This window comes from Equus caballus, chromosome X (genome assembly GCF_041296265.1).
Source record: "Equus caballus isolate H_3958 breed thoroughbred chromosome X, TB-T2T, whole genome shotgun sequence".
NCBI classification, from domain to species: Eukaryota; Metazoa; Chordata; class Mammalia; order Perissodactyla; family Equidae; genus Equus; species Equus caballus.
The window spans coordinates 78,644,696-78,660,124 of record NC_091715.1 but is presented as its reverse complement, the minus strand read 5'-3'; the positions used below and the strand labels follow the sequence as shown (position 1 = coordinate 78,660,124).

General features: G+C 38.6%; 1 pseudogene; it reads right to left on the bottom strand.

The window, feature by feature from the left end:
* Window positions 1–13,490: 13,490 nt before the first annotated feature.
* Window positions 13,491–13,950, bottom strand: LOC111771508 (ubiquitin-conjugating enzyme E2 D2-like; annotated as a pseudogene).
* Between the last annotated feature and the right edge of the window lie 1,479 nt (window positions 13,951–15,429).

The window sequence follows — 15,429 nt, the reverse complement described above, 5'->3', positions numbered from 1 at the left end:
ACCGTAAAGTTGCAGGGTACAAAACCAACACACAAAAATCAAGAGCATTTCTATACACTAATAACTAGCAGAAAGGGAAATCAAGAATACCACCCCATTTACAATCACAGCATAAAATACCTAGGAATAAATTTAACCAAGGAGGTGAAAGACCTATATGCTGAAAACCATAAAACCTTATTGAAAGAAATCAAAGAAGACGTAAAGAAATGGAAGGATATTCCATGCTCATGGGTTGCAAGAATAAACATAGTTAAAAACATCTCTATTACTTAAAGCAATCTACAGATTCAATGTAATCCCAATCAGAATCCCAATGACATTCTTCATGAAAATAGAACAAAGGATCCTCAAAACTATATGGGAAATCAAAAGACCCCATATACTCAAATCAATCCTGAGAAAAAAGAACAAAGTTGGAGGTATCACACTCCCTGATTTCAAAATATACTACAAAGCAATAATAATCAAAATAGCATGGTACTGGAAGAAAAACAGACACTCAGATCAATGGAACAGAGCTGAAAGCCCAGAAATAAACCCACACATCTGTGGACACTCAGTCTTCAACAAGGAGCCAAGAACATGCAATGGAGAAAGGAAAGCCTCTTCAATAAATGGTGTTGTGAAAACTGGACAGTCACATGCAAAAGAATGAAAGTAGACCATTATCTTACGCCAAACACAAAAATTAACTCAAAATAGATTAAAGACTTGAATGGAAGACCTGAAACTGTAAAACCCTAGTAGAAAACACAGCCAGTACTCTCTTTAACATTAGCCTTAGAAGAATCTTTTCAAGTACTATCTACTCAGGCAATGAAGACAACAGAAAAAGTAAACAAATGGTACTACATCAGACTAAGAGGCTTCTGCACAGCAAAGGAAATCATCAACAAAATGAAAAGACAACCCACGAAGTAGGAGAAAATATTTGCAAATCGTATATCTGATAAGGGTTTAATTTCCAAAATACATAAAGAAATCAGCAACAAGAAAATGAGCAACCCGATGAAAAAATGACCAGAGGATCTGAGCAGACATTTTTCCAAAGATATACACATTGCCAATAGGCACAGGAACATCTGTTCAGCATCACTAATTATTAGGGAAATGCAAATCAAAACTACAATAAGATGTCACCTCACACCAATCAGAATGGCTATAATTAACAAGACAAGAAATAACAAATGTTTGAGAGGATGTGGAGGAAAGGGAACCCTCATGCCCCGATGGTGGGAATGCAAACTGGTGCAGCCACTAGAGAAAACATCATGGCGATTTCTTAAAAAATAAAAACAGAAACACCATGTGATCCAGTTATTCTACTTCTGGGTATTTATCCAAAGAACATGAAGTCAATAATTCAAAACATATATGCACCCCTATGTTCATTGCAGCATTATTCACAATAGCCAAGACGTGGAAGCAACCCAAGTGCCTATCAATGGATGATTGGATAAAGAAGATATGGTGTGTGTATATGTATATATATATACACATATATATGTAGTGGAATACTACTTGGTCATAAAAAAGACAAAAGTGTGCGGTTTTTGGCAACATGGATGAAAATTGAGCATATTATACTAAGTGAATTAAGACAGAAAAAGATAAATATCATATGATTTCATTCATATGTGGAAGATAAACAAACATGTAGATAAGGAGAATAGATTGGTGGTTATTAGAGGGGAAGAGGGTAGAGGGAGGGCAAAAAGGGTAAAGGGCCATTTTTGTAAGATGATGGATCAAAACTAGACTCGGTGGTGTCTATACAGCCAAGTATACTATAGACGATACAGTCTATACAGAAGCTGAAATATAATAATGTATGCCTGAAATTTACACAATGTTATAAGCCAATACAACCTCAATAAAATAATTTTTAAAAAAATTATTTGCTACCTTATCCATTTGTGTAAGATGGCACAATAAAGGCAATTTTTCTCTACCCTCTCATTTAAAACCCCCCAATATCAACAATAAGAAAGAAAAAATGAGGAAAACAATCTCTAGCTTCGAACAAAGAAGTGAATGGTTGCAATCCCACATCAAAAACCAAGAAGCATAGCTGCTAGGTACTATGAAGTTGGGATCAGACTAAGGGAGGTATCTGGAAGTCTAAACCAGCCTTCTCAGGCCTTGGGTCAATTTCCACAAACGTAAGTTTTTCTGAACTCTGTGGCTTACATTTTAACTCCATTTTTAACCTTATTTTCTTTTTCTTGACCATTTCATCAATCGCCCTTAAAAGGAGTTAATACTGTCTATGGTTTTTTTTCTTTTTTGTTTTTTGAGGAAAACTAGCCCTGAGCTAACTACTGCCAATCCTCCTCTTTTTGCCGAGGAAGCCTGGCCCTGAACTAACATCCGTGCCCATCTTCCTCTAATTTATATGTGGGATGCCTGCCACAGCATGGCGTGCCAAGCAGTGCCATATCCGCACCCAGGATCTGAACCGGCGAACCCCGGGCCGCTGAGAAGCAGAACGTGCGAACTTAACCGCTGCACCACCGGGCCAGCCCCTGTCTATGGATTTTTTGAGGAACTAAAGAACTGTTTCTCTGAATTCTGGACTATTTCCCTGGGAAACTTATCTGGAATGCTATATTTTCCTTTTGATGTTTGCTTGTTTTATAATCCTTTTATTTTGCAGTATCTATGTGCATATCCTATGCAGGTTCTTTTCTAATGATTCCTCATATTTAAACTGGAATGGTCTTTTTGCTTAATAATAGGGTAAGAAAGTGGGGAGAAATCCGGGTATGTCTGCAATTACTTTGAGTGTTGTTATGTAGGAGCCCCTCTCACCAGATCTGTTATTTTACTTTTCCTTGCTTATGTTGCCCTTCAATTTTCTATGTTTAGAGATAGGTGGGGCTTACAGCAAGTCCTCTTAAGTCACAGGCTTTCCATAGGCTTTCAGTGCTGTGACACCACAATTACTCTTTTGCTCTCCCTTTTTCACCCCACTCCTTCTCTGGAAGTATCTCTTGGCTAAGAGGTCAGTGATGAACAGTAAAATGAAAACGTCATCGTGATGGTTTTAAATTCAGCTCCATTTTCCTTGCAGTCTTTAAAAAGATTTTCTTATTATGGAAATTTTCAAACATACAAAAAAGCATAGATAATAACATATATGTAACACCATTATCATATCCAGCAAAATTAAAATGTCTTCTAACACTTGATCTGTGTTCCACTGTCCCAGATTGTTTTAATAATATTTTTTCTACAGTTTTTTTGTTTGAATAAGGATCTAAACTAGATCCACACATTGTATTTTGTTGATACGTCTCTTAAATATCTTTAAATCTATAACAAATCACCTTCTCCTTTTTCCATACCATGTGCTTGTTGAAGAAAATGAGTTCTTTGTTCTATAGAATTTCCCACACTCTGGATTTGATTGCTCCTCAGGTGTTTTTAATGTGTGTCTTTACATCTCTTATTTCCTCTGTAGTGGAAGTTAGGTCAATGGACTTGATTAGGTTTGGTGTTCAGTTCTTTTCTCTGCAGTTCTAAGGTATTCCACCTTGTCCTTCCAAGGTAACTCCACATTTTTCCTGTGTCTTACCCATACTCTGGATCTCATAAATGTAATCGAACAACAAAACATAAGGGAAGGACTGAAAAGATGAACTTGAGGAAATTTCTCAGAAGTAGAAGAGAACATGAAGAGATGTAAAATAAAGGAGAAAAGATAATAAAATTTGACAATTAGTCTAGAATGTCAAACATCTAACTAATAAGAGTTCCAGAAAGAGAAAAGATAGAAAAATGGAGAGGAAATGATCAAGGAATTCATTCAACACACTGAATGAAAACATTCACATGCAATTGGCTTACCATAGTGAAACTGAAGACACAAAAGACTCTCAATGTCCTTCAAACGAAGACCACCAGGAGCACACCTGTATTTGAACAGTTGGGTTTATTACTCATTGTAGCATGGGAGAAGAGACACCATAGAGAACTGTGCAAATATTATCTTTATACAACAAGCATCTTAATTTTTCCCATTTCCTTCTTTTCTAATCAAGATTGTCTCTGACAGTTAATGATAGCCTTTTTTAATTTCTCCAAGGCTTATTCCTTTGCACATTATTCATGTAACAATTTGTAATAAATTATTTATTAATATACATTTATGTATAGAGGATATGCAATTAGGCATACACAGAAGTAAACATATACAAAAAGTTTATAAATGAAGATGTTAAACCATAGCTTTAAAATATAATTAACTTACTAGGAAATTAAAGAAAAAATATGTCATAGTAAGTTTACCAGTCTATTTATCCGATCTAGATATTCCTAGAGTGTGCACATAAAAATTGAATGATTATTTGATCAGTTAATCTTGGAAGTTTCACAAGAGAGGAAGTAAAACAAAAAAACAAAAATGAGAGGGAGCCAGCTTCAGGCAAATAACTACTTTCCTCTCTGTAAATAGGTAGCAGAATGTTTAGATATAAGAAGAGATATTTTGGCATATGCACACACAAAAGAGAGTGTCATATAGCTAATTTGACATAACATGGGTCCTGGACAATTTTCTCACGCTAAACCAATAAAAAAACCCCAGAATTTATTAATCCTTGAAATGCAGAAACAAAGGACACAATGTTTCCCACATTAAACAAAATAATCTCTCTTCTAGACAAATAAGATAGCCTATTTTCTCGTGAGGAATTTCCTTGTTTTTGGTATCAAAAATGTCTTCAAAGTGTTCAGCTAAATAGTGCAGTTCATGATTTGCCAGATATTTTTGTTGTTGTCTTTTTTACATGCCATAACCATGACTTGTGACTTTAAATCATCAATAAAAATGTGGAAATGACATTGGAAATATTAACATCAGGAGGTAATCTAGTGCTGTCAAAAGGTATAGATTAGGGAGATAATTTTTTAAGTTTCTCACATTTACCAGTAACTTTAGCTAAGGAATCTTTTAGGAAGGCCATTTTTGAATCCAAATTGCATTTACAAGTCTCCTCAAGTCAATTAAAGAAAGCAGACCATTGGCTAGTTGGAATTGTGGGGGTTTTCTGTAGGAAGGCACTTCTCAAAATAGCAATTTTGCCTTTTTAAAAAGTTCCTCAAAGTCACCAATATTATTCCAAATTGTCAATGGTGAAATTGTGCCAGTTAGAAAGTTATACATAAGAGTAAGTAAGACCTGTACACTCAAAACGATAAAATATTGTTGAAAGAAATTGAAGAAGACATAAAGAAAAGGAAAGGTATTCTGTGCTCTTGGATAGGAAGAATTAACACAGTTAAAATTTCCATACTTCCTAAAGCAATCTACAGATTCACTGAAATCCCTATCAAAGTTCCAACAACATTTTTCACAGAAATAAGACAAAGAATCCTCAAATTTATATGGAACAACAAAAGACCCTGAATAGCCAAAGGAATCCTGAGGAAAAAGAACAATGCTGGAGGTATCACATTTCCTGATTTCAAAATATACTAGAAAGCTATAGTAATCAAAACAGCATAGTACTGGCACAAAAACAGACACACAGATCAATGGAACAGAATGAGAGCTGAGAAATAAACCCACAGCTAATTTTCTACAAGGGAGTCAAGGATATACAATGGAGAAAGGAAAGTCTCTTCAAGAAATGGTGTTCGGAAAACTGGACAGCCACGTGCAAAAGAATGAAAGTAAACCATTATGTTACACCATCCAGAAAAATGAACTCAAAATGGATTAAAGAATTAAATGTGAGACCTGAAACCATGAAATTTCTCAAAGAAAACATAGACAGTACACTCTTCAACATTGGTCTTAGCAGCATATTTTCAAGTACCATGTCTGACGAGGCAAGGGAAACAAAAATGAACAGATGAGATTACATCAAACTAAAAAGTTTCTGCAAAGCAAGGGAAACCATCAACAAGATGAAAAGACAAGCTAACAATTGGAAGAAGATATTTGCAAACCGTATATCAGATAAGAGGTTAATATCTGAAACATACAAAGGACTCATTCATCTCAACAACAAGGAAACAACCCAATTTAAAAATGGGCAAAGGATGTGAACAGACACTTCTCCAAAGAAAATATACAGATGGCCAACAGGTACGTGAAAAGATGTTTAACATCATTAACTATCAGGGAAACGCAAATCAAAACTACAATGAGATATCACCTCACTGCTGTCAGAATGGCTATAACTAACAAGACAGGAAACAAGTGTTGGAGAGGATGTGGAGAGAAGAGAACTTTTATACACTGTTGGTGGGAGTGCAAACTGGTGCAGCCACTATGGAAAAGAGTATGGAGATTCCTCAAAAAATTAAGAACACAACCAGCATCTATTCCACTGCTGGGTGTGTATTCAAACAACATGAAAACACAAATATGTAAAGATATATGCACCCGTATGTTCATTGCAGCATTATTCACAAGAGCCAAGAGTTGGAAGCAACCTAGGCACCCAATAAGGGACAAATGGCTTAAGGAGATCTGATATATGTACACAATGGAATACTAATAAATGATTAAAAAGAATGAAATCTGGGGCCAGCCCAGTGGCACAGCAGTTAAGCTTGCATGTTCGACTTTGGCAGCCTGGGGTTTGCTGGTTCAGATCCTGGGTGTGGATATGGCACTGCTTGGCAAGCCGCACTGTGGTAGACATCCCACATATAAAGTAGAGGAAGATGGGCATGGATGTTAGCTCAGGGCCAGTCTTCCTCAGCAAAAAGAGGAGGATTGGCAGCAGATGTTGGCTCTGGGCTAATCTTCCTCAAAAAAAAAATACCCTATGATCTCACTCATAAATATAAGATAACAACAACAACAAACAAACTCATAGAGACAGAGACTGGATCGGTGGTTACTAGAGGGGAAAGGGCAAGGAGGGAAGGTGAAAGGGGTGTTTAGGCACATGTGTATGATGATAGATTGTCATTAGTCTTTGGGTGGTGAACATGATATAATCTACACAGAAATCAAAATATAATGATGTATGCTCAAAATTTATATGATTTTATAAACCAACGTTACCACCACCACAACAACAAAAGAATGACAATGTGTTTGCAAGGATGGTGCTCGTGTGGCTTTATATCTCTGGATCTTGGGCATAGATCAGTTGTCACCAACACGGGACCAGATAAAACATTCTGATTCTGGGCAGATGAAACTAAAATAGAAAACTTCTCAGTAATACTAAAATGAGACTGAGGAAGGTTTTGAAACAGCAACCCAAGAGAAAGTTTGTTGAAAGAGCACCTGCTTGAAAATAAATCCTCTAAACTTCTCAGTCCCAAGGCTGGCTTGATGATAGTAAATAAGTGAACAAACCACTAGAAGATTTGACAGTGATTGCCTTTGTGAAACAGGACTTAGTTGAGTGAGGTGAGGGCAGGGAACTGCTATTTTTGTCATAAGCCTTTCAGTGCTTTTTGTTTTTTTTCACTTTTGCAACTGACTTTGATATAAATTTTAAAATAAATTTTTAAAAAATGCGAAGAGGAGAGTGATGTCAGCATCATGGCAGAGTGAGCTCTCCCAGTAATCTCTCCCCTCCACCATACAATGAAAAAGACTTTCATACTCCAACAGAGGACATCCACACAACACAAAAGACATCTGCGAGACCCACGCAGCCATACAATGGAGGGTGGAGAGGCTGGAGCCCACCCCCAGAGGAAGTGGAACAGGCTAAGAGAAAACTTCAATCCCTCCCCAAAGGACTGTGATCTAGGACCACGCAGCCTCCAAGAGGGAAGGAAGGGGAAGTGGACATTCATTCACAGGAATGTCAATGGTCCCTGAGGGCCATTGCAGCCTAGAGCGAAGCCCTCTACTAGGGTGAAAGCTATCATGGGGGTTGAGCTCATCAAGCCAACACTCCAGGAGAGCAGATAGTGATAGCAGAGTGAGAAAACTCTGAAAGCCTGCACAAGAAAGTGCCCCTCACTCACCCAGAACCAGCTCCAGTGCCTGGGATTTTGGCGGAACACAGAAGACTCAGAATATGTGGCTCTTGACCCCCATCCAGTGGCAATAGGGAGTAACTGCAACCAAATAATACCCAATGTGCAAAGACAGAGACATGCCCTATAGCAGTATCAAAAATTATATTAAAACACCAGACCAGAGAGAAAATGACAAGTACCCAGAAATCAGTCCTGGGGACACAGAAATATGTAATCTAAATGACAGAGAATTCAAAATAGCTATCATCAAGAAACTCCACGAGTTAAAAGAGAATGTATAGAAGCAATTCAATGAGTTCAGGAGCTACTTCACAAGAGATGGAAACTATAAAGAAGAATCAATCAGAAATATTGGAGATGATAGACACAATGGAAGGGATAAAATATGGATTCCCTGAACACTCGAGCTGACATCATAGAGGAGTGAATCAACATAATTGAGAATAGACATGTTGAAATGCTCCAGATAGAGCAGGAGAGAGAACTAAGACTAAAAAGAAATGAAGAAAGTCTCTGAGAAATATCCAACTCAATAAGGAAATGCAACATAAGAATTATAGGTATTCAAGAGGGAGAAGAGAAGGAGAATGGAGCAGAAAGCTTGTTCAAACAAATAATAGCAGAGAACTTCCAAAACCTGGAGAAGGAGATGGAAATCCACGTGGAAGAGGCTACTAGATCTTGTAAGTATGTCAATGTAAAAAGACCTACTGCAAGGCATATAGTACTGAAACTGACAAAAGTCTCTGACAAGGAAAAAACACTAAGGGCAGCAAGGCAGAAGTAAATAACCTACAAAGCAACCCCTATAAGATTTTCAGCAGATTTCTCTGCAGAAAACTTACAGGCTCGCAGAGACTGAATGACATATTCAAATCTTTGAAGGACAAACCTTTCAGCCAAGAATACTCTATCCAGCAAAAATATCCTTCAGATACAATGAAGAAATAAAAACTTTCCCAGATAAACAAAAGCTAAGGGAGTTCATAGCCATGAGACCCACCGCCCCAAAAGAAATCCTCAAGAAGGCCCTCATACCTGAAAATAAAAAGGGAGAAAGGGGTTACAAAGCATGGAGTAAGGAGATAAATAGAGAAAATCAGAAAATTGTAGCTATACATCAGAACAGGTTAGCAAATACTCAAGTATAACATTAAAGATAAAGGGAAGGAAAACACCAAAAACAAAGATAATCTTGTTATTTTAACCACAATCTCACAACAGAAGATGGAATAAGATGTGAGAAAAACAGCATAGTAGGGGAAGTGGAAGGCAACTGAATCGGTTTAGTCTAAGGAAATAAGAGACCATCAGAAAATGGACTATCTTATCTACGAGATTTTGAATACAAATCTCATGGTAACCACTAAACAAAAAAGCAGAACAGAGACACAGATAATAAATAAGGAGAAAACAAAGAAACACAACATAAAAGACTGGATAACTCAGTTGGTAGACCAAAATACACAGGACGAGAAACAAAGAAAAAGCAAGAGAACCAGAAAACAAGTGATAAAATTGTAGCATTAAGCCCTCATATATCAATAATCACCCTAAACGTAAATGGATTGAATTCTCCAATAAAAAGACACAGAGTGGTGAGATGGATTAAAGAACAAGACCCAACAATATGCTGCCTCCAGGAAACACATCTCAGCTCCATTGACAAACACAGGCTCAGAGTGAAGGGGTGGAAGGCAGTACTCCAACTTAATGGCAAACAAGAGAAAGCAGATGTCATAATACTTATATCAGACAAAGGAGACTTCAAGGTAAAACAGGTAAAGAGAGACAAAGAGGGGCAGTATATAACGATCAAAGGGACACTACACCAAGACAGGAGCACCAAAGTACACAAAGCAACTATTAACAAACCTAAAAGAAGATATTAATAATAACACAATAATAGTAGGGGACGTCAACACTCCACTCACATCAATGGATAGATCATGGAGACAGAAAATCAACAAGGAAACAGTGGAATTAAATGAAAAGCTAGACCAGTTGGACTTAATAGACATATATAGAACAGTCCATCACAAATCAGCAGAATACACATTCATCTCAAGTGCACATGGAACATTCTCAAGGATAGACCATATGTTCAGAAACAAGGCAAGCCTCAATAAATTTAAGAAGATTGAAATAATAACAAGCACCTTTTCCAATCACAATGCTATGAAGCTAGAAATTAATTACAAAAAAAAACTGAGAAAGGTACAAAGATGTGGAGACTAAACAACATGCTATTCACCAACCAATGGATCATTGAAGAAATTAGAGAAATCAAAAAATATCTGGAGACAAATGAAAATGAAAACATACCACACCAACGCATATGGAATACAGATTCTCACCCTCTTTTGTTAACAAATAATAATTCAATAAGAAGTGCAATGAAGTCCACTGTCTATCAGAGGATGCTCATTTTCCACCTGCTTAAAAATCATTTTTGATTTTTATAAATGAAGATTACTGGGCCCTTCTAGAGATGGGACTCAGGACTCCAGATTGCTAACAAGTCTTCAAATGGGTTTTCCTGTACTCAAAAGTTTGTATGTATTTCTAAAAAAGTTGTGGGAGATAATTTGTGTGAATCCTTGTCAATGCACCCTTTCATGAATTCCAAAATCAATTTAATTCACAGATTCTCCTAGGCCCTGCCTTCTCCCTCAGCCATCCTAGGAATATCAGAAATATATATTTGGCTAGTCAAATCATCTTGCTGACAGCCCAGCAGAAAATTATCCAAAAGAATAAATATAATGAAGAGAAATAATAAATGCAACTCGCATTATTGAATGTGTATTGAATGGTACTGGTTAGGTGTTTTTTCATATATCATCTTATTTTTAAAACTCTAGGAAGTATTATAGACAATATTCTCTTTTAGTACCTGAAGAAACTAAGGTTCATAGGGGTTAATCATTTGTTTAGGGTCACACAACTAGTTATTGGTGGAGCGTGGATTAGAAAGGCTTTTGCTTCAAACTCTCATGCTTTTTCCACACTGTCTCTGATCATAAAAATTTAAATCAATAATTATGGAAAAAATATAAAAGAAAAAATGTCCTCATGTCACGAAAATCTTCAATTTCTTTCATGATGACTAAAGTGTCACTTAATCTTTTGGGACACCCCTATATCTTCATTCCAGGCTGTCTCTGCTTTTCCAGGGTCTCAGCTCAGTCCTGATAAGTTCCATGATAAATTCTTCCACCTTTGGTACATCATAAAGTATGTCAGTGACTCCCTGAGTTACACTAAAATCAAACACTTATATACATACTTCCTGTCTTAAGCTCTGATTTTATGATACACTGGCCATACATGGCTATTTCAAGATAATTAATTTAATATTTTAATTTAAAATTAATTGCAATTGAATAAAACAAAAAATTCAGTTGCCTGGTAACACTTACCAAATTTCAAGTGGTCAATAGCTACATTGACTAGTGGCTACTGTATTGGATAGTACAGATATAAAACATTCCTATTTGGCAGCACTGTCTCAATGTATAGGTAAAAGAAAATTTTATATTTGAGAGGTTAGAACCTCTGGTTGCAGAAACAAAAATTTTATCTATATTTACAGACTTAGTCTGATAAATATTTTTAAAATCTTAGGTCATTAATGTTTTCATGGTTTTACTCAAAATTATAATCCCTCTCCATCCTTAAAAAGAGCAAATGATAAATAGTGTTTTTAAATGTACTGATGGTACTAATCTGCTTACTGCACTGATTACGCATTCCTGAATGTACAAATTCTAAAGGGAAAATTGGATCTTTTTCAACACACACAAGTAATTTCATAAAATTAATTTTTATCTTTACGATCAGGTAGATCCAAGTAGTGAAGCCTGTCGGGGTGCAATTCTCCATGGTGTTTCTACACATCTTGTGATAGCATTTGTCCTGGCCTATAGTTTCAAGGATGTTTGTATATCAAAGAGTGGTCCCTCCAGGACAAAAGGTAGATTTGTTTCCAGAGCAAGTTGATAAAGATAACATATCCCTCTGGGGCAAAAGTTAGTCAAGTTTGCTAGAATTTCCCTTTCAAAGATTGGGAGGGGGTGGTTCCTAAGCTTGGGGTCGCACAGCTGTGATGCAAACCCATTGTGTGTGCAGCACCCACCTGGCCTGCTCCATATCTTGCCCTTGGGTCTTGGGGGACCAGGGGAAATTATCTCAGTGAAGCTCATCATGTCTGCTGGGCTGTGACTAATGAAATCCTGTCTCTAAACCAAGCTTCTGTGTCATTCTGCCAGCCTCCAGGAAACTATGATAGGCTCACATGTAGGCGTGCAAGCTGGGTAAAATCTTGAGGCTAGGTGCTGAGGGTTACTGTAGATATTCAATAAGAACATGATTACCCTTCCACCTTGTTGCCAACACAGACACAGATGAAAAAGAGTTAATCTTGTTAATTTCCTCTTTTCTCCTTTAACCTGAGGAGTGACTCAAGGGTAACAAGGATTTATGAGTTTGTTTAGCAGAATAAAAAGAATGACTTCAAGGAAGTTACAATTACCAGATAACCAGGCCCCAGCTGTCTTTCTGCTCAGGAGTCTGATTGCCCAAGGGCTTGTACGGAGTGAAGGAAACATGGATTTCCCCTTTGTTTCTCCGCCACCCAAATCTCTTAGCTCTATAAAACCCCTTGCTTTCTTCTTCTTTTAAGGCAGATTTGAGAGAACCTATTCTCATTTTGGCCAATTCAAATAAACCTTTCTCCATCTCCAAGCACCAGTGTGTCAATGATTGGCCTATTGTGCATCAGGGCACATGAACTTGCAATTGAGGTTTGATGTCAGTCTCAGACTTTACACAGTTCTTGAGAAAACATAAGACAAATTAGAGCTAGTAGGTATGTCCTGAAAAACAGCCTATGACCCAGAGTATGTGAGAGAGCCAGAGTAGCCAAAAGGGTGGGGATTGAAGGCGTGGGAGTTGGAGAAGGCTGGGAACAAAACACATTTTGTTTTATAAAAGCTCCCAATCCATTTAATTTTCGACCTTGTAAACTTGGACCTCAAAATAGAGGATATGCGTTAATATTAATCTTGGTCAAAAACAAGACGTAACAAAACACCTAAGACACAGATTCTTCAGAATAAAATAGATACCTAACTAGCTTTGTAATCTTCACCTAGTTTTTTCTCACCATTGTCAGTTCTAAAACACTCTACATTAAAAATTATCCCACTGGTTGATGGAAGTGCTCTCCTTCTCATCCTAAAGCCACCACCCCCTTGTTCTTGCTTCCCAATCCTAAAACAATAAAGAAAGCTTTTAGTCAAAATTAGATTAAAACTGGTCTGACTCCCACCCCCACCCCCACGTCCATCTTTCCCCCACCCCCACCTCCACACTCTCTCCACCCCCTCCACACACACTCTGATATGGAAGGTGGTACAATAGACGCCCAGAAGGATGGGGAGACGTGGCTTCATAGAAAGTACTCAAAAGATAAGTTATTGAACTATCTTTATTAGACCATTGGATTATCATGCATTTTAAAATTACATAGCATATCTTTGAGTCCATTCCTGCGCTGTTCTGTCGTACTTCTGCCTATCCTTTAAGTAGACCTTTGCAATTTCGGGAACCAACGGATCATTTGGGTTGGGATCGCACAACATGGAACAGATGGATAACAACACTTTGGAAATGGTCAGTACCGGTGACCACTGGGATCCAAGGATGTCTAGACAGATACTTCCGTTTTCATTAATGTTAAATTCGGGTGGTGAATGCGATCTTGGGTGGTCTGAAGGGGTAATCGAACGGAAACTGGATTTTTAGGAAGAAGACCCCTCCCTGGTAGGGGTTGTCTTCGGGCCCCATTATAGTCGCCTGCCATTGGAACAAATCGTCACTCACCGGCCCTGCAGAGCACTGGGCCGGGGGGTCGTGGGTCAAGTTGAGGAGCTCCTTGTGGATGCGCTGTAGGGCCATGTCTGCAACACGTGGCCAACCCTTGGTGCAGGACCTGGGGACAGGTAGAAGGCGGGGACAGTGACCCTGGGTTGTGAGGAGCATAGGCAGAGGAGTGGGCTGAGGACTGGCTGCGGGGGTGGGGGGGTCGAGGGGGGGCCTCTGGGGAGGGGGAGGGTGGTGGAGAGGGGGACTGAGGAGGGAGGGATTTGGGCCCTCGACAGGATCTGATGGGCTCCTGGACACCTCTGCCTCACGGCTGCCACGACGTCCGCCCGCTCTCCCTAGCAGGAGACTCTGCCGCCCGAGGCCGCAATGAGCAGAGACGTTGCTGCTCCCGCTGGACCGCCTGCTCCTGCCGCGCACTTTGGGGCCCCCTGGAGACAGGCCCACTTCCTCTCTGTGAGGCAAAAAGACACATGACGCATCGCAGCGTCATCAAGGGTGCATCACGCGAGAGCTAAGGGGGCATGGGGGTGTTGAGGGGGCAGGGTATAGACGTGGGGGGATGGGAGACAGTGAGGGAGGCGGGGGCGGGGCAGGCAGCGGGAGGCCATGGGGGCGGGGGAGGGGCCTGGGTGGCAGTGAGGGGACGGGGACTGCCGGGTTCACCCAGCGCTCAGCTGGGCACTGGGCTGGCCGGAACAGTCACTCACACCACCCACAGCCGTGAATTACTGGAATAAATAAGAGCAGTTCCATGAATTCCTCTCCACCCTTCACTCACTCAGGGTCACCTTCCATTAATTTTTTAACCAATTGACTTTATACTCATTCCTCTCTCTAATCTTGAGAGTAAACCACTTACAGCATGGCCCTCTACTCCCAGATACTTACTCCCAGATACTTCCGTGTCTATTTCCTAAGAGAGACATTCTCTTATATAATTAACTTTATTAAGTTTAACATCAATACGATACTTTTATAATTTTTTTAATAATTTTTCATAACGTTTTGGGTAATTTATTTTTTGTGAAGAATTAAAGACTTCAGAATTCAATTTGGAGCCAAAGCCTCTAATTTTTAAAGAACTGACAGGAAAGGAAGGAGGAAGGAAAAGAAACCAATAGTCTATCTGGTATACATAAGTAGTAAATTTAACATTGATATAATACTTTAATATCTGTATTTTATTTTTGTCAATTGACAAGTAGTGTCATTAAAACTTATTTTTAAACCCCTCCAGTACAGAATCCAATCTAGGATCAGATATATTGCCTTTATTTGTTGTGTCTATTTAGTTTCCTTGAGTCTGGAATATTGCTACAGACTTCCTGTGTCTCTTTTGACGCTGATGCATTTGAAGAATGCAGAACACCCAGGACCCTCAATCCCCCTTCACACTTCCCAGTCTTGAATACTGTATCTCCAGTAGTAAACCCAGACAATATGGGAGAGAGGAAGAAAAAAAGAGAAAAGAAAGACTGCTCAGATTTGTATTTTGAATGCTGTAGTAAAGTTAAAAATATTTTATGCCGTGTTATTTTAGGACGTGTTCTCTATTTGCTTTTTGTAAAATGAATG